The sequence below is a fragment of the Schistocerca gregaria genome, chromosome 3 (assembly GCF_023897955.1).
Source record: "Schistocerca gregaria isolate iqSchGreg1 chromosome 3, iqSchGreg1.2, whole genome shotgun sequence".
NCBI classification, from domain to species: Eukaryota; Metazoa; Arthropoda; class Insecta; order Orthoptera; family Acrididae; genus Schistocerca; species Schistocerca gregaria.
Genome location: NC_064922.1, coordinates 276,462,566 through 276,481,468, shown reverse-complemented (window position 1 = coordinate 276,481,468; position 18,903 = coordinate 276,462,566).

Sequence of the window (18,903 nt, the reverse complement as noted above, 5' to 3'; positions counted from 1 at the left end):
GTTATGAACTTTCATCTCAATTGTCGTCGCTCGAGGAAAACTTAGCCTATTCCAATTGTTTTCCCACGCTCCCGGTCAATATGGATGGCCATCTGTCACTTGTGGAACGGATGACCCGTCTTTTCTACAGGCTTGTATCGCTACAACAGTGTATGTAGTTTTAAACGATAAGCCCGTAAAGTGTCAAACGCTACAGGGCGCCCTTTCTAATCTAAGTCCTGAACCCTTTTTCTAGATTTACAAATCCTGCTAATCGCTGTTAGACACAACGTACTGTATACGACAGGAGCCACAGTAGGTTACTTCTGGACTGAAACACGTGGTAAGAAAAACTGTATATCATTACCTATTCATGTTACATTTTCATGTGCAATTGACGGGCGTGTTTGTTTGAATTGTGACCGTGTATTGGAAATGTTATCTATAACCATACAAGACAAGTCGCTGAGAGCACTAACTGCCAAAAGCAGGTGTACGAATCAGAGCCTTTCAGGCAAACAGTTTTAAATTTTCAGGATGTTCCACGGATGCAAAAGAACAGATGCAGAATATGAAGGCTAAAAAATAAAATCAACCGTGACAAGGTTAAAACTAGGGTAAAGGAAGAACAGTAATATCAGGAGCTTCATTACTGGAAAATTTCAAATGGTGAAATGGGAGTTTATTGGCCTCTCATCACTACTAGGTGCCACTTATTTTGACAGCAGTCGTTTATCATTAGAATTAGAAGCACCTCGTATCGTTGATTCATTCGCATTTGGTATTTAGAAAACTGAATTTGGTGAAAAAAGTGCATTTCATTGTGGAATTGGTCCTGTACACGACAGATTAGCATTCCAAGATTACCACAATGTTTCTAAAGAAGAGTAAAATTTAAAATCCCACTGGGTTAATTCTACAGTCTTCAAAGGAGATTACAGAAATGGAAAACTAAACTTGTTAAGCTTTTAGTTTGAAGGGAGATGAAAATTTAATAGTCATGGGTGACAGGAATTCGGTAGTAGGAAAATGGAGAGAAGAAAAAGTAGTAGGTGAATATGGACTGGGGCGAAGAAATGAAAGAGGAAGCCGCCTGGTAGAATTTTGCACAGAGCACAACTTAATCATAGGTAACACTTGGTTCAAGAATCATAAAAGAAGGCTGTATACATGGAAGAAGCCTGGAGATACTAAAAGGTATCAGATAGATTACATAATGATAAGACAGAGATTTAGGAATCAGGTTTTAAATTGTAGGACATTTCCAGGGGCAGATGTGGACTCTGACCACAATCTATTGGTTATGACCTGTAGGTTAAAACTGACGAAACTGCAAAAAGGTGGGAATTTAAGGACATGGGATCTGGATAAGCTGAAACAACCAGAGGTTGTACAGAGTTTCAAGAAGAGAATAAGAGAACAATTGACAGGAATGGGGGAAAGAAACACAGTAGAAGAAGAATGGGTAGCTTTGAGGGATGAAGTAGTGAAGGCAGCAGAGGATCAAGTAGGTAAAAAGACGAGGGCTACTAGAAATCCTTGGGTAACAGAAGATATAGAATTTAAATGATGAAAGGAGAAAATATACTAATGCAGTAAATGAACCAGGCTAAAAGGAATACAGACGTCTCAAAAATGAGATCGACAGGAAGCGCAAAATGGCTAAGCAGGGATGGCTAGAGGACAAATGTAAGGATGTAGAGGCTTATCTCACTAGGCGTAAGATATATACGGCCTACAGGAAAATTAAAGAGACCTTTGGAGAAAAGAGAACCATTTGTATGAACATCAAGAGCTCAGATGGAAACCCAGTTCTAAGCAAAGAAGGGAAAGCAGAGAGGTGGAAGGAGTATATAGAGGGTCTATACAAGGGTGATGTACTTGAGGACAATATTATGGAAATGGAAGAGGATGTAGATGAAGACGAAATGGGAGATAAGATACTGCGTGAAGAGTTTGACCGGGCACTGAAAGACCTGAGTCGAAACAAGAACCTCGGAGTAGACAACATTCCATTGGAACTACTGACGGCCTTGGGAGAGCCAGTCCTGACAAAACTCTACCATCTGGTGAGCAAGATGTATGAGATAGGCCAAATACCCTCAGACTTCAAGAAGAAAATAATAATTCCAATCCCAAAGAAAGCAGGTGTTGACAGATGTTAAAATTACCGAACTATCAGTTTAATAAGTCACAGCTGCAAAATACTAACGCGAATTCTATACAGACGAATGGAAAAACTAGTAGAAGCGGACTTCGGGGAAGATCAGTTTGGATTCCGCAGAAATGTTGTAACACGTGAGGCAATACTGACCCTACGACTTATCTTAGAAGCTAGATTAAGGAAGGGCAAACCTACGTTTCTAACATTTGTGGACTTAGAGAAAGCTTTTGACAATGTTGACTGGAATACTCTCTTTCAAATTCTGAAAGTGGCAGGGGTAAAAAATAGGGAGCGAAAGGCTATTTACAATTTGTACAGAAACCAGAAGGCAGTTATAAGAGTCGAGGGAAGCAGTGGTTGGGAAGGGAGTGAGACAGGGTTGTAGTCTCTCCCCGAAGTTATTCAATCAATATTGAGCGAGCAATAAGGGATACAAAAGAAAAATTCGGAGTAGGTATTAAAACCATGGACAAGAAATAAAAATTTTGAGGTTCGCCGATGACATCGTAATTCTGTCAGAGACAGCAAAGGACTTGGAAGAGCAGTTGAACGGAATGGATAGTGTCTTGAAAGGAGGATATAAGATGAACATCAACAAAAGCAAAATGAGGATAATGGAATGTAGTCGAATTACGTCAGGTGATGCTGAGGGAATTAGATTAGGAAATGAGACACTTAAAGTAGTAAAGGAGTTTTGCTATTTGGGGAGCAAAATGACTGATGATGCTCGAAGTAGAGAGGATATACGAGGGTCGGTCAAAAAGTAATGCCTCCCATTTTTTTTCTACTTAAAAAAATTAAGTTAAGTGAAAAATTTGAATTTGGCGCCATTCCTCAAACCTTCTTCTGCAATCCACTGCAGTAGTAACTTTCTGTGTCAACAGGTGGCAGCACAGCAGAAGTTTGTAAGATGGCCGACATCGATGTTCGTTTGAGACAGCGTTGTGTGATTGAATTCTTGAATGCAGAAGGTGAAACGTCCATACGCATTCATGAAAGACTGAAGAAGGTGTATGGTGTTGTGACAGTGGATGTCAGCACTGTTAGACGATGGGTTCGTCGTTGTAAGGAAGCTGAAGGGCAAACACCGTTGACTGACGAGAAGCGGAGCGGCAGGCCGGTGAGTGCAGTGACTCCACACAACATTCAGCAAGTTGATGACATCATTCGTGGTGACCGTCGGGTGACTGCAGATGAAATGTGTCGCATTATTTCTCTTAGTAAAGGCAGTGTGATCACGATTATTAAACAATTGGGGTACTCAAAAGTTTGTGCACGGTGGGTTCCAAGAATGTTAACCGATCAGAATAAAGAGGCAAGGAAAACAATAGCCTCCCAACACTTGCAGCGCTTCCGTTTGGAGGGAGATGAGTTTCTGAAAAAAAATTGTGACCGGGGACGAAACATGGGTGCATTTTGTTTGAACCCGAATCAAAGAGGCAGTCAATGGAGTGGCGTCACACAAGCTCGCCGAGGAAGAAAAATTTCAAAACTGTGCGATCGGCAGGGAAAGTTATGGCAACAGTTTTCTGGGATACAGAGGGTGTGATTCTGGTTGATTTTTTGGAGCAGGGATGCACAATAAATTCTGTTCAATACGTCACAACCCTCAAAAAACTTAAAGCACGTCTTCAGTGAGTTCGCCCAACAAAATCAATGGCAGATGTTCTTCTTTTGCATGACAATGCAAGACCACACACCAGTCGTCACACCTCTGACGAGATTGTCAAAATTGGATGGGAAGTTTTGCCTCATCCCCCATACAGCCCTGACCTGGCACCATCAGACTTCCATCTGTTCGGGCCACTAAAAGAAGCTCATCGTGGGATTCATTTTGAAGATGAGGAGGCCGTCAAAACATCCGTGCGTCAATGGCTTAGGAAGCAGAGCTGTGATTTTTACCGTGCTGGGATACATGCCCTTGTTCAAAGATGGACCAAAACTGTAGAGATGGGCGGAGATTACATTGAAAAATGACAAAATTATCCTCAATGTTGTGGTTTTCAACCTATGTAATTGCATTTAAATTTCCTGACAATTAAACGTAGAAAAAAATAGGAGGCATTACTTTTTGAATGACCCTCGTAAAATGTAGACTGGCAACGGCAAGGAAAACGTTTCTGAAGAAGAGAAATTTGTTAACATCGAGTATAGATTTAAGTGTCAGGAAGTCATTTCTGAAAGTATTTGTATGGAGTGTAGCCATGTATGGAAGTGAAACATGGACGATAAATAGTTTAGATAAGAAGAGAATAGAAGCTTTCGAAATGTGGTGCTACAGAAGAATGCTGAAGATTAGATGGGTAGATCACATAACTAATGAGGAAGTACTGAATAGAATTGGGGAAAAGAGAAGTTTGTGGCACAACTTGACCAGAAGAAGGGATCGGTTGGTAGGACATGTTCTGAGGCATCAAGGGATCACCAATTTAGTATTGGGGGGCAGCGTAGAGGGTAAAAATCGTAGAGGGAGACCAAGAGATGACTACACTAAGTAGATTCAGAAGGATGTGGGTTGCAGTGGGTTCTGGGAGATGAAGAAGCTTTCATAGGATAGAGTAGCATGGAGAGCTGCATCAAACCAGTCTCAGGACTGAAGACCACAACAACAACAACATGCACACTTAGCAACTGTTTTCATAAATATTAGTATCCTGACTTTGTTGAAGAATGTACAGAAGGCACAGCTGGCATGAATGAGAGATATCTGACATGTTACAGGGACAGCACTGCTCTTGACTGAGGGTACAGAATAACTTGGAGCTGCATATGACTGTAACATTGTCAGTTCCATTACTACGGATTGCAGGAAGACGGGAAGACTTTATATCTCATCTGGTTTAAAGGCAATTTATTTATACACATATTTTTCTAGGTAAATCGTTCATCAACCAGGCATTATTCACAAATGTGACAATGTGAAAAACGCCTGTGTGTGATGGATAACAGGAACAATCACAGTTGTATTACCCGTAATTCGCACAGGAGATAAATTAATTACCAGGGATGATAGACCAATGGTTGTGCTAAAACCACATAGACTGCAGAGGTCGACGTAACTAGCAAATCAAGACTTTCACTGCCTTGGGACTTCTGATCCGACAGCCCATCAGACTACCTATTTTCACGGTCTTTCAAGACAGCTCACTATTACACAGTGATGGTGCACCAGCTCTGGGGACCGATGTCATTCCATCTATTTTGCTCCGCACCTACATACATTTGAAAGCCGTCTTCTTATTATTTCACTGTGATATCAATAGGATTATGCTGGAGTCACCTCTATTATTCCACGTTATTAAACTTTATTAGACCTCTTTATAAGAAAGTTATAAGAAGGAAGTCAACAATTACTGATTTATTTTATTTTAAACTCTCGAGAAATTAATGTCTTCTACATTTTATTCATGCTGCGGTATTGAAAATATAGTTACTAAATCATACTCTTGTCTTCAAAAATGTTGCTCAAATGATAATTCCTTTTATTTATTTAAGCAACAAATATTAGAGTAACTGCATTTGCAGATGTAGCTCATTCATCTGCAACGTAATTCCCGTTTTAAAGAGAAATCCCTTCAACGTTAAAATTGCCCAGGACGCCTACGTTGCATACTTTGAGTAGAGTTTCATGATCACCATAATGAAGTGGCAAAAGTGCTGTAATATTCTAGTAACGTATGTGTGTGAAAGACATTTGTTGTGTTATGAAAATAAGGGAGTCACCATTACGTGGCAACCTGAGTGCGAAAATCTGTGGAGCAGTCTGCATCTGTGCGTACGCCGACAGTTTGTATTAGATAAAAATTATATTATGTCTTAAGCGCAGCAAAATAGTTAAATAATGCTGGAAATCTATTTCGTTGTGACCTGTGTTGTTGAAAATTGTGGAATAGTACACCAAGTCGCATGCTGTGCGAATGTATTCCCATTGAAATCTGGCGCCTTTGCAGTTTCCTCCCTCTCTGCGCTCAGACAGCACGGCGTGGCGTGGAGAAATTGTGTCTTGCCAGGACACGGCTCACTAGGCGAATTCTTAACCTTACCTGTCTTGGAAGAAGACTACTGGGCCTATTTCTGCCACAGAATGTATTGCAAAGGAACATATTTGTAAAAATGGAAAACTGCGTGAAACTTCCTGGCAGATCAGAACTGAGTGCCGGACTGAGACTCAAACTCGTGACCTTCGGTAGAGCACTTTCCAGCGAAAGGCAAAGGTCGCCAGTTACAGTCTCGGTCAGGCACACAGTTTTGATCTGCCGAGAAGTTTCATATCAGCGCACACTCCACTGCAGAGTGAAAATCTCATTCTAGAAAACTGCGTATTTCAGGACGCAAAATGTGAATCGATGCAGCAGTATTGCCACTCTTTCTAAATATTTACTTTATCTTTGATCTTTGCCAACAGTTTCTAACTGATATGATACTCGAATATTTTGCCATTTATCCACATGCCCTCAACTATCTGAAAATGTATTTCATATGTAGAGACAGCTATGCGATTTTTATTCTATAGTCATTCGATCGAGATTATGCTGTCTGACATCAGGAACGCCTCTGAATATGATCTGAAACTGGACTGGCTGTACCTTTTTGAGATGCCTTGTAATGGTTGCTGCCTTTAGTTTCTGCGATGGATATAGTATTATTGGTTGGGTAGAACACAATGTCATAGTAAGCTATCCAAATACCTATTAAATATTGCCACATTATTTAAAAAATCAGAAGACTTAATAGTAATACGAAATCCGAAGTAGTTGGTCAAATGCGAACGGCAACGGGACTGTACCAATACAAGCTAGAAGCTAATTTTGAGCTCCAAAACAGATTTTACTGTTGACGATGTTAATAAATCAGAAAGTTTTTCATATAATAATCTACCGATATGGAGCCCTGTACTGAGAAAAAACACACTGAGAAAGCGGAATGTGCCCTTAGTTTCAGAAAGGAGGATGAATATACCCGTTGCAGTGGAAATTAAATTCAGGTTATAGTGTTGTTTGGTAGAAATCAGCTGTTGAGTTCCGTCACAACTGCAAATACAAGATTCCCATGTCGTGATGGGTGAATAGTGACAGGATGTATTAGTGTAAAGGCCGCCGAGAGGTAAGTGGATCGACAGAGATAGACTAGTAGATGGCATCCTGTTTTCCTGCACTTGCAAGAGAAAGAAAGAAACTGATTATGAACCATGGAGAACTTTCAAAAATTCGTGTCGGTACAACATTCTCAAAAGAGGTTTGTAGTGGGTCGGAATGTATGTTGTACTTCGCTCCTGTGGTTGAAGGAGGTTGTGACACTTAAATTTATAGTCGTTGTTTTCTGGAAGTCTGTGCGTCCTCCCTCCCTGAGGTTGAAGGAGGTTGTGACACTTAAATTTATAGTCGTTGTTTTCCGGAAGTCTGTGCGTCCTCCCTGCTTCTGTGACTCTCAGGTATTTTTTGGCCCGAATAGCAAATCTCGTTAACTGTTTATAGTGTCTTATTACCTAATCTAATCCTATGGGCGTCACATGTTTTAATTCGATTACATAGTGTTACCCTTCTTTTACTTAAATTGGTCTCATAACCTCTTTTCAAGAAACTACCCATTCCGTTCATCTGATCTTCCAAGTCCTTAGCTGTCTCTAACAGAATTACAACATCATAAAAAAAACCTTCAGCTTTATTTCTTCTCACTGAACTTAACTTCTCTTTCCAAAAGATTGCTTAATTACCTTCCCTGCTAGCTAAATGAACAGATTAAGTAAAAGTGGATAGGAGCTACAACTCTATATTACTTCTCAACTTCTGCTCTCCTTTATGTCCTTCGACTCTTATAACTGTAGTATGATTTGTGCAGAAGCTGTAAATAACATTTAGTTTCCTGTATTTTATGCTGATACCTTCACAATTTTAGAGACTGTATCCCTGCCAACATTGTCAAAAACTTTCTGTAAACCTACAAATATTGTAAATCGTTTCGTGATTCAACAAACTTTCAGGGATGGTGGAGACGGATAAATGAATCAATCTGAAGTATGTGACCGTGATCCGGGAACGAAAGGCGAGAGTTAAAAGCGAAAATTGATCTGATACCTCTCACATGAAATAGATGTGCCAATACTGCTGTTGCAAAGACTGTAGGACATGCGAGTTTCAGAGGTCGTAGTACAGACAGAAAAAGATGTCGCATAACCATGGGATCTAAAATGCATACCTTAAAAGCTATGAAGAGTTGTTCATCTTTGATACTGTGAAGCACACATCAGCAACAAGTGCCCACAGCTCTAAATGTATGCATTTTAGAGCCCATATTTAATGGAAATTTTTTTCTTGTTTTGGTCCATACGTCCTCCAAAAAGTGGAAAGCAAAAGATTACAGTAGAAGAGATTTGTTCCACTGCATCGAAGATGAACAAGTGCTCATAGATCTTAAGATGTGCACTTTAGAGCCGATATGCACTAGATATTTTATCCTTTTTTTCATCCATAATACTACCTCTGAAAGTTACCTACCCTACAATCTTAACAACAACAGTACCGATATATGTATTCCACTGTTAGACGTACCACAACGATTTTCACTTATACCTTTCGACTCGGTCGTTTCCAGACCAGGCTCCCTTACTTCAAAATGACACATTTGCCCTTCTTCAACATTCCTGGAAGTATGTGCGATCTTCAAGGAATTACCCTTCATACAGAGTATTTGTTTTAACTTTAGATTACTAAATATCTGAAAAACAAAGCATAGTATAAAAGAAATTATAGGTGGAAAAGTGGTATTACTAAAGGGTACATGTGTCTGCTCTTCAAATGGTCATCTCCTCCTCCCTCCTGCTTGGGCAGGGTAAACTTTGCAGTTTCAAGTTATAAATCCGCGTTTTTCTCGTATATTCGGCCTTTACGCTACAAATTCCGTATGATTTACTCAAACTACTGTTTTCCATTTTTGGTAGATGGCGTTGTAATCGGCAAACATCAAGTGTATATTTTTTTGCGATTAAGAACCGTCGCATTTGATTTCAAGTTCACGTACTATGTAAATTTAAACCTTTGTGTTCGAATAGTCCAATTTTAATGTTGAAAATTCGGTTGTACAGTGAAATATGGTTACCCGTTTCAGTCTCTGGTTTGAAACTACGTTTAGCGAGGTCCAGGAACTACGACGTAGAGGTAATAGTTTTCCGTTGCCACCTGGGCGCCTGATATCGGTGAGTCCCTTTGCCTCTCACCGTTGCGGTGCTTGATTTCGGTGAGTATCCATGACAGGTGCGCCTATGAGTATCACTTCATGGACATTTTACCTTACTAAAATGATTGTGGTTTGTATCCATCGGTAGCACGTAGTGGCCAGCGGGAGAGTTACAACAGTGGCTAGAAATACACATTGAAATAAGTCAGCCTGATTGCGGGATTCGAGGGCTGCCACCGAAATCAAGCATTTTGATTGTTTGGTGACATACCAGAAATAACATCGTAAGAAACGGAAAACCACATTCCCATACAAGTAGCTTATTTTTCAGAAATGTCAATAGCTATCCACGTTATTTGTGCTGTACAATTACATTTACAGCACTCAAGTAATGTTTCATCACCAGTAGCAACCATTACAAAACAAAGATTTAAATTTACGTCGTAAATTAAACGTAGAATCAAGTGCGTCGGTTATTAACTGTAATAATAGTCACACCTGATATTTGTGGATTAGAGCGCCATCTACCACTAATGGGAAACAATACTTTGAGTAAACTTTCCCATTTGAAAATACAAAGTTGACCTCACCCATGCAGGAGGGGTGTATAGGTGGTGCCCAGTTCTAGCACAGACGAATTCCCCCTTAACTAATGTTAACTTTTCCTTACCGAGGACGGAAGTGTTTGTTTGCACTGAAGTGTCTATTTACGGTATTGTGTGATACCAACTCTAAAAGCTCTCATCTTTTCCCGCATAATGCGTCATTTTCGAGATTTTAGCTGTCTCAATTTAAACAAACACCTTCCATTAGTATTACTTCATGTGTTCTTACATTTATGTGGAAACCAGACCGATCTCCTCTGAGTTCACTTTTTATCAGTTTTTCTATTTTTCTCTGAATAAAACGAGATTTAAATTAACTTGTCAACCTAATGATCCAATAATATTCAAAGTTAATTCGTGATAGAAGTTATTAAATTTTTTGAAGTCTGAGGCTGTTTCATCTATTTTAGGTATCTTGCATTCTTCGAGGAATATTTTTGTCATGACTGGCTCTTCCAAGGACATTAACAATGATGAGGGAGTGCTATTTACTCAAGGAGGTTTGTTTAGGCGCTCAGATTTTGACATTTGGAAAATGTGATGTACTGTGTTTGACTGTAATATCTAAAAATACACATTGTAAACTGTTTCCAACTAACCATCAATGTGTGGGGACCTCCATTTCTGGAACTAGCTACTTTCTAAGTATATTCTGGTGGGAAGAAAGGCCCAAACTAATAAACTGCAAATAAAATGTATGACATCTTGCAGAAACGGCCTCAGTTTATCTCCCTTAGTTCATCAAATAGGCTGACACTCGTAAATCAAGGAACATCACAAAATAAAATCAAACATACTGGTAGCTATAATACTTGATAGCATTTTTAAACTTAAGAGACATTATAAGAGAGTCAAATTCTTTTTATTTTGTCATTTCACACTAAAGTCAGTCAACTGAGACCATTTTAGTGTGGGTCAGTTCAGTTTTTATTTCACGGGCCAGATTATATAAAATTGAAATGACAAAATACTGCCAACTGATATTCATGGTAACTTGCCAAAATCGTAATAATCCAATTGACGCTATTCTTCTAGAAATGATAACTATTATGGTATCAGAAATCTTGATCATACACAACGAAAACTCATATTGCTAACGGAGAGAAATCACAAACACGTACACCACAGGGATCGATATTCCAGGAAAGAAAAATAGTTCTATGTGCGGAAGATGGAAGTATATTAAGCAAGCGTCATGGAGAATTTTTTACACTTGAAAATGTGAATAAAACTGTCTTGAAAATTAATGACTTGTTGTGTGGAAACAGACTACACCTGAACTGAGATAAAACGCAAATACATGCGATTTTGTGCACATGTTTCCTGCCCATACCATTGCAAATAGTGCATGACCGTAATTCAATTAATGAAACATAGTTTTTACATTGATGAAAAGCCAAATGGAAAAGCAGATGTAACATAAATTCCTAAACGTCTAAGCTCGGTGACTTTTGGGTTACGAATAACAGCAGATTTTCGAGATGACAATATCCAAAACTTAACGTACTTTTCATCTTTTCATTCGCTAACGTCTCACAACATCATATCCTGGAGTAAATCTTTACCAAGGACGAAAGTGTCTGCTGCACGGAAGTATGTAGTTATGGTACTGACGTTGTCAGTAATGAATTACAGTTCGAAAACCACAGTAAAGTTCATAAACAAAATGTTGACATTATACATCACATCGCGTTAATATCAAATTCTTGACGATCTTATCAGTAAACAATCTAACTGATAAAATAATGAACTGAAATCGTGTCTGGTTGAAACTTCATCTAAGCCATAAAGAATTTATGAATATATGATAAAACAACGGGAGTTAAAATGTCCTTACAACTTTGGAATGAATAGAAATGTGTAGATACGACTTCAAGAATCGGTAAATGTGTCATTTTTTTTATCGAAAACTCTGAAGTCTGATTCGCGTAGTGCAGCTGTACCCCATGCTCCCAGCAGGTGTGCCAGCGGAGTGGACACTTTAAGTAGTTACGGTACTTTCACTGTTGCGTAGCGTGCTCGCTGTGTGTTTTGGTTCCATGAAACGAAGTTTGCAACAACTGTTAGGTGTAAATTTACACCGGACATGCTAAAGAATCCCCAAGCAAGAGAGAGTGCTCCACATCATTCCCTCATGGAAGTTCGAGGTTTCCTCGATAATCACTTCCCAGGTCGGTGGATTACCCATGGAGGACCAATAGCATGGCCACATCGCTCCGTACAGTTGACAGCACCGGATTTTTTTTCTCTGGTGTGTATGTTTCTCCCCTACCAAATAATTTAATCGACCTGGAACACCGAATCTACGCCGCCGTTGCACATGTTACGTCCGATTTGCTGTAAATAATGTGGAAGGAATTTGATTATCTGCGGGATGTTTGCCGCATCGCGAATTCTAGTCACATCGAACCAAAAAAACACTTCACACTCTAATATGAAACTTGAGGCTGTTTCCTACAAAATGACACATCTACCGATTCTGTTAGTTATCTGAATAAATTCATACGTCATTCCAAAGCTGTAAAGTAATTGTGATTGACATTGTACAATGTATGTATGCAATTGAAAAGAATGATGTACAAATAACTATTTAAAAATATAGCTGAAGATAATCTCGTAAACTTGCTATTTCACTTGGGGAGCGCATAATAACAGTAATGTATTCGTCCCAAAGCATAGCAAGACGTCACAGTTGTAACTGATGGAACATCCAGAGTACAAACAAACTAACAACGGTAATCTCGTGATGCTGTATAGATCAGTGCCTCTTAATTCATTTGTTGTTTAATCCATAAGTAAGTATTTGTGTGTAACATTACTGACAAAACAGATGACTAAAAGAAACTCACAGCTATAGATACGATTGTAACATGGAAGGGATGTTAATCTAGCAGTGACGTGTACTTGACGTAACTGGATCATTAAGGGTGTCTGAGGTGAGCTCACCTCCAAACCATCTTGCAAAGAGTCATGCGCACATGTTAGCAAGTGAATTAAATGCATGTGTGTTTGAGTGAGATGCTATTCCTGTGTGCACACAGTTCTTAACTAAGGAATTTCTTTTCAAGGGAACAAATGCACAGAATACGAACATAGCTGTGAAACTATAGAAAATAGCCAGTGTAAGTTCAGACACACAGGCTGGAGGAGCGACTGTCAGTAGCAACGCCAGCAGTTTGTTTTAGGATACAGCGTTTAGTTCAGTTTAGTGCCTTATTTCAAACGAGCCTCTGGCACGGCATGAACATTTTTCTGTGACTGACTAGTATTTATTCACAGGCAGAGCTTGCGTATTCATTTATAGCGGTAGGTTTTGTGAAAGCCGAGTTTGTAGCGTAGGTTCACATCGCCCTTAGTGCTAGTGAGCAGTACTTTACTATTCCGTCCTACGTCTGACACCCAGGCAGGAGTACACACCAGCAGTGGCAGTGCCATCAATTTGTGTTAGTACGAAGCGTTTAGTTTAGTTCAGTACCTTTTTTTAATGATATTCTGAACAGAATGAACATCTATGTTTTTTTATGGTTGACTAGTGTTTATTTACATTTAGAGCTTGCGTATTTATTTTATGCAGCAGCTTTTGCGAAATCCGAGTCTCTAGCGACAAATAACTGTTGATATCTCTGCTGTCAGAGAGAAACGTAATTCCGTCTGAAGAGCTTGCAGTCTTAGGTTGAAGTGAGAACTTCACAGAGCAAATTTGATTGGTTGTTTACTTTTCTCGTTTATACCTTGCTCACATTTTAACTTCAGTAGCACCACAGTCCAGTAATTTTCTCTTTTGTAGGGGTGTGCTTGCTCCTTCTCAGTCATTCTGGACTGCATTGCTTGAATTTTCTGTGATTTCATACGGTGTTTTACGTTTCACTTAATAGATAGCCACTGTGCTTGTTGTGTGCTGATGTAGGGGGAACTGGCCGCCGTCTGTAAGCAGTTGGAAACTGCATTGTCCACGGTCAGCAGGTTCTTGACTACTAATAAAAACTGTGGCGATAATGGAGCACTGGGGACGAGACGTGCAACGCCTTTGGTGCCTTTACAATCCTTAGTGACCCAGTTGTTCCTGCGGCTTCTAATACACATCATCTGACCGGTCTGTCTTCACCCAAGGGTGAGTGGTGGACAGTGGTGGGCTTGTGTGTCTCTGGGAGGAAGGTTAAAATGGAAACTTGCAGCACGGCTGACTCCTCAACACCTTAGCAAACATATACGTTAATACTTCTAACACAGCACAGGACACCTTCCATGCTGTGTCAGTGGCCGACTTCCCTACTCAGTCCGTACAAGAGTAGAGGATGAACATGCTACTCAGAGGAAGCTCCAGTGGTATGTGCGTAACGAAGATCCTCAAGGAAACAGCAGGGAGGTCGGGAAAGACTGCCAGGGTGCACTCGGTAGGTTTTCTGGGGGAGAGGACGTGGGGATAGTCTAAAGGAGAGTCTCAGACGATTCTGCGGTACTACAGGATGCGAATTTCACGACCTCCGGTTCGCTGGAGAGTTGTAGGTTTACACTTGATAGGTCAGCCGGGCACTACACACAGAAAGCGGCTGTTAAGCTAGCTAACTAAGTATGACTTCCACATGTGGATTTATTAGGTTAGAGGAACCCTCTCCTCCTTCCTTGACATCAGAGGTGAATTACCTGCCGAAATCGGAGGTACATGAGTCACATGATCCTCAGGGAATGCTCTTCCCCGTAGATAGGACATATTAATATCATACTACGCTACTGCCCATTTCAATTGCTACACCAAGAAAAAATGATCACGGCCTTGATACGCATTGGCATTGAGTCAAACAGAGCTTGGATGGCGTGTACAGGTACAGCTGCCCATGCAGCTTCAACACGATACCACAGTTCATCAAGAGTAGTGACTGGCGTATTGTGACGAACTACTTGCTCGGCCACCATTGAACAGACGTTTTCAATTGGTAACAGTTGTGAAGAGTGTGCTGGCCAGGTCATCAGTCGAACATTTTCTGTATCCAGAAAGGCCCGTACAGGACCTTCAACATGCGGTCGTGCATTATCCTGCTGAAATATAGGATTTCCGAGGGTTCGAATGAGGGGTGAGCCACGGCTCGTAACAAATCTAAAATGTAACGTCCACTGTTCAAAGTGCAGTCAAGGCGTACAAGACGTGACCGAGACGTGCAACCAATGGCACCCCATACCATCACGCTGGGTGATACGCCATTATGGCGATGACGAATATACGCTTCCAATGTACGTTCACCGCGATGTCGCCAAACACGAATGCTACCATCATGAGACTGTAAACAGAACCTGGATTCATCCGAAAAAAATGTTTTCCCATTCGTGAACCCAGGTTCGTCGTTGAGTACACCATCGCAGGAGTTCCTTTCTGTGATGCAGCGTCAAGGGCAACCGCAGGCATGGTCTCCGGGCTGATAGTCCATGCTGCTGCAAACGTCATCGAATTGTTCGTGCAGATGGTTGTTGTCTTGCAAAGGTCCCCATCAGTTGACTCAACGATCGAGACGTGGCTGCACAATCCGTTACAGCCATGTGGATAAGATGCCTGTCATCTCGACTGCTAGTGATACGAGGTCGTTGGGATCCAGCACGGCGTTCCGTATTACCCTCCTGAACCCACCGATTACATATTCTGCTAACAGTAATTGGATCTCGATCACCGCGAGCAGCAATGTGGCGATACGATAAAGCAGATAGGCTACAATCCGACCTTGATCAAAGTCGGAAAATTGATGGTACGCATTTCTTCCTTACACGACGCATCACAACAACGTTTCACCAGGCAACGCCGGTTAACTGCTGTTTGTGTATGAGAAATCGGTTGGAAACGTTCCTCATGTCAGCACGTTGTAGTTGTCGCCACCGGCGCCAACCTTGTGTGAATGCTCTGAAAAACTAATCATTTGTATATCACAGAATCTTCTTCCTGTCAGTTAAATTTCGCGTCTGTAACACATCTTCGTGGTGTAGCAGTTTAATGGCCAGTAGTGTAGTAAGCTGTAGACGTATCCACGGTGGAGGACCAGATTGGGGAATCGCTTATGAAATGTTACAATGTCCAGACAGTATTAGGAACAGAAAATTGGTTGAAACCGGAGGTGAATAGCAATGAAATCCTAAATTAAGATATTAACATTTATCGTAACGCTAGGCTAGCCTCCGACGATTGCGGCGTATTTATTTCAGTAAAGAATGGTATAGTAACTAGCCAGTTCACTTCGCATTCGGAAGGTGAATTAATTTCAGAGAAGTTAAGCATTAATGCTGGATCTAAAATGGTAATTAGATGCTGTCATGGGTCATCTGCATCAGGAGCTCTAGTGGCAGAGGACTTCAGAGAGCTCGTGCACACTTGCTTAACAAGTTTCATTATCACACTGTTGTAATGGGGGGGGGGGGGGGGATGACTTTAGCTTGCCAGTATGGGTAGACTGATGTCAGAGACAGGAATCGTGTGGCATTATTCTGCATATCTTGTCAGAAAGCTACTTTGATCAGAGAACCAACTCGTGAATACTACGTCTTAGACCTTCTAGCGACAAACAGGCCTGAACTTGCTGAATCAGTTAACGTATAGGGGGGCAATAGTGATCATAACGCTGTGATAGCACCTTTGATTATGGGTACTACAGGGAATGTTATAAATCTAGGAAAATACACGCACCAAAAAAAGTATTGCATTTCCCTGGTTCCCAGAACTCCTGAAGATAGACGTTGACTGTGGATATTTTATCACAGAAACAGTCCCTTTGACTGTTCAGAGATGTCACTAAACCGTCAGCCTATTAGACGGAGGGGTTCCCACAGCTGATTAGTTCCAGTCATTCCGCCAGGAAGGAGGTACACGGCTCGTCTTGTCTGTAGTTTAATCATGCCTAGACTGTCAATACCACGGTTCGATCGCGTCCGCATTGTTACTTTGTGCCAGCAAGTTTTCTCAACAAGGGAAGTGTCCAGGCATCTGGGAGTGAACAAAAATGATGTTGTTTGGATATGGAGGAGACACAGAGAGACAGGAACTGTCGATGACATGGCTCGCTCACGCCGCCCAAGGGCTACTACTGCAGTGAATGACCGCTAAATACGGACATGGCTCGGGGAAACGCCACCATGTTGAATAATGCTTTTCTTGCATCCACAGGTTGTCGTGTAACGACTCAAACTATGCGCCATGGGCTGCATGATGCGCAACTTCACTCCTGACGTCCATGGCAACCACGACACCATGCAGCGTGGTACAGATGGGCCCAACAACATGTCGATTGAGCCGCTCAAGATTGGCATCACATTCTCTTCAGCGATGAGTGTCGCATGTGCTTTCAACCAGCCAATCGTCGGAGACGTATTTAGAGGCAACAGGGTCAGGATAAAGGCCTTAGACACGCTGTCCAGTGAATGCAGCAATGTGGAGCTTCCCTGCTGTTTTGGGGTGGCATTATGAGGGACCGATGTACGCCGCTGGTGGTCATGGAAGGCGCCGTAACGGCTGTGTGACACGTGAATGTCATCCTGCGAAAGATATGAAACGTCCCCTTGGAAAAATTTATACACGACTGTGCTTAAACTGACACACAATATTTTTAGCGCAACGCAATCTGACTTTCAAAAATCCCTACGAAAGAATGGCCCTTACTAACATTAACCTATACGTTTCACAAATCACTTACCTCACAAAAATCTTCGTTACTCAAGCTACTGCAATACAGCGAGCGCCACTACTGCCAGCTAAATAAAAGATTCAAACTACTGAAGGCACTAACTACTGATAGGCATAGTTAGCAAATGAAAGATTTTAATAGACAACAAACAATGTATTTACCTCACTAGTCATAATATATATAGCAGTTCATGACACCAATTCTTACAAATTTCAAAACTCCGCCATCTCTCTCCCCACGTCCACCACTGCTGGCGGCTCACCTCCAACTGCGCAACGCTACGCGCTGTTAGCATCCAGCTGCCGCTGCCCGACACTACAATGGCAGACAACAATGCAAACCAGCCACAGACTGCACACGGCACAGCCAGTGATTTTTATACGGAGCGCTATGTGGCGTTACCAATAAGAAAACCTAAACAGCCTACTTACATAGCCCCCATGCTCCCCACAAAAAAATTTACAAATTGTTTTGGGCAGTGGCCAATACAGGTTGGAAAAATTTTTTCATAATTACAATAACAAAGAAATGAAATGCACACACTTATCGATACAATGTTGGTCAAAAGCTAAAATTTTCTCACAGTCCATAAAGACAGTCCTGATCATTCATCAAAGTAAAATTGCAGTGTTTTTCTCAAAGTCTGAGCAGTAAAAGAAAATGCACACGGAAGTAGTGGATTTCCATGAAGTCTTGAGGAAGTGTTGTCCTTCCAACAGAAAGGCAGTGCTGACTCTTGACATGCAGACAGGTAATGGGCCACAGCAGAGTCAGTCGACGTTGAAAACTATCGGTAGGTAGGTCATCACAGAGCAGACCCACTGTAGTCCTGGTAGAGATTACGGTATTGGTGGGCCACCAGAGGTGCAGACCCATTGCAGTCCTTGTAGAAATAATGGTATTGGTGGGTCATCAAAGGTGTAGACCCACTGTAGTCCTTGTAGAGATGCCCAGCAGCCATCTGTTTGACTGTGCAGGCGCACAATCACCATTGAAGAGTCTTGCGGATAATATAACAAGTCCATAACCACCACTTGTGCACTCAGAAAAACTGTTTTTGAAATGTCCTTAGAACCAGCAATGCTGTTATCCAGTCCCTTACTGAGTTATTAACACATGTGCAAACACTATCAGTCCCTACTTCTCACATATTGTCCATATACTATGACCAACAGAAATGTGTGCAGTGAAATGTAATTTACAAGTTACTTAATTTGATGAACTGGTGTCAGTTACAATTTTATAACATAAGAATGCAATAACAAAGGTACAAAATACATCTTTAAAGAACATAACAATACAGATAACATTTGCAGTAGCATAG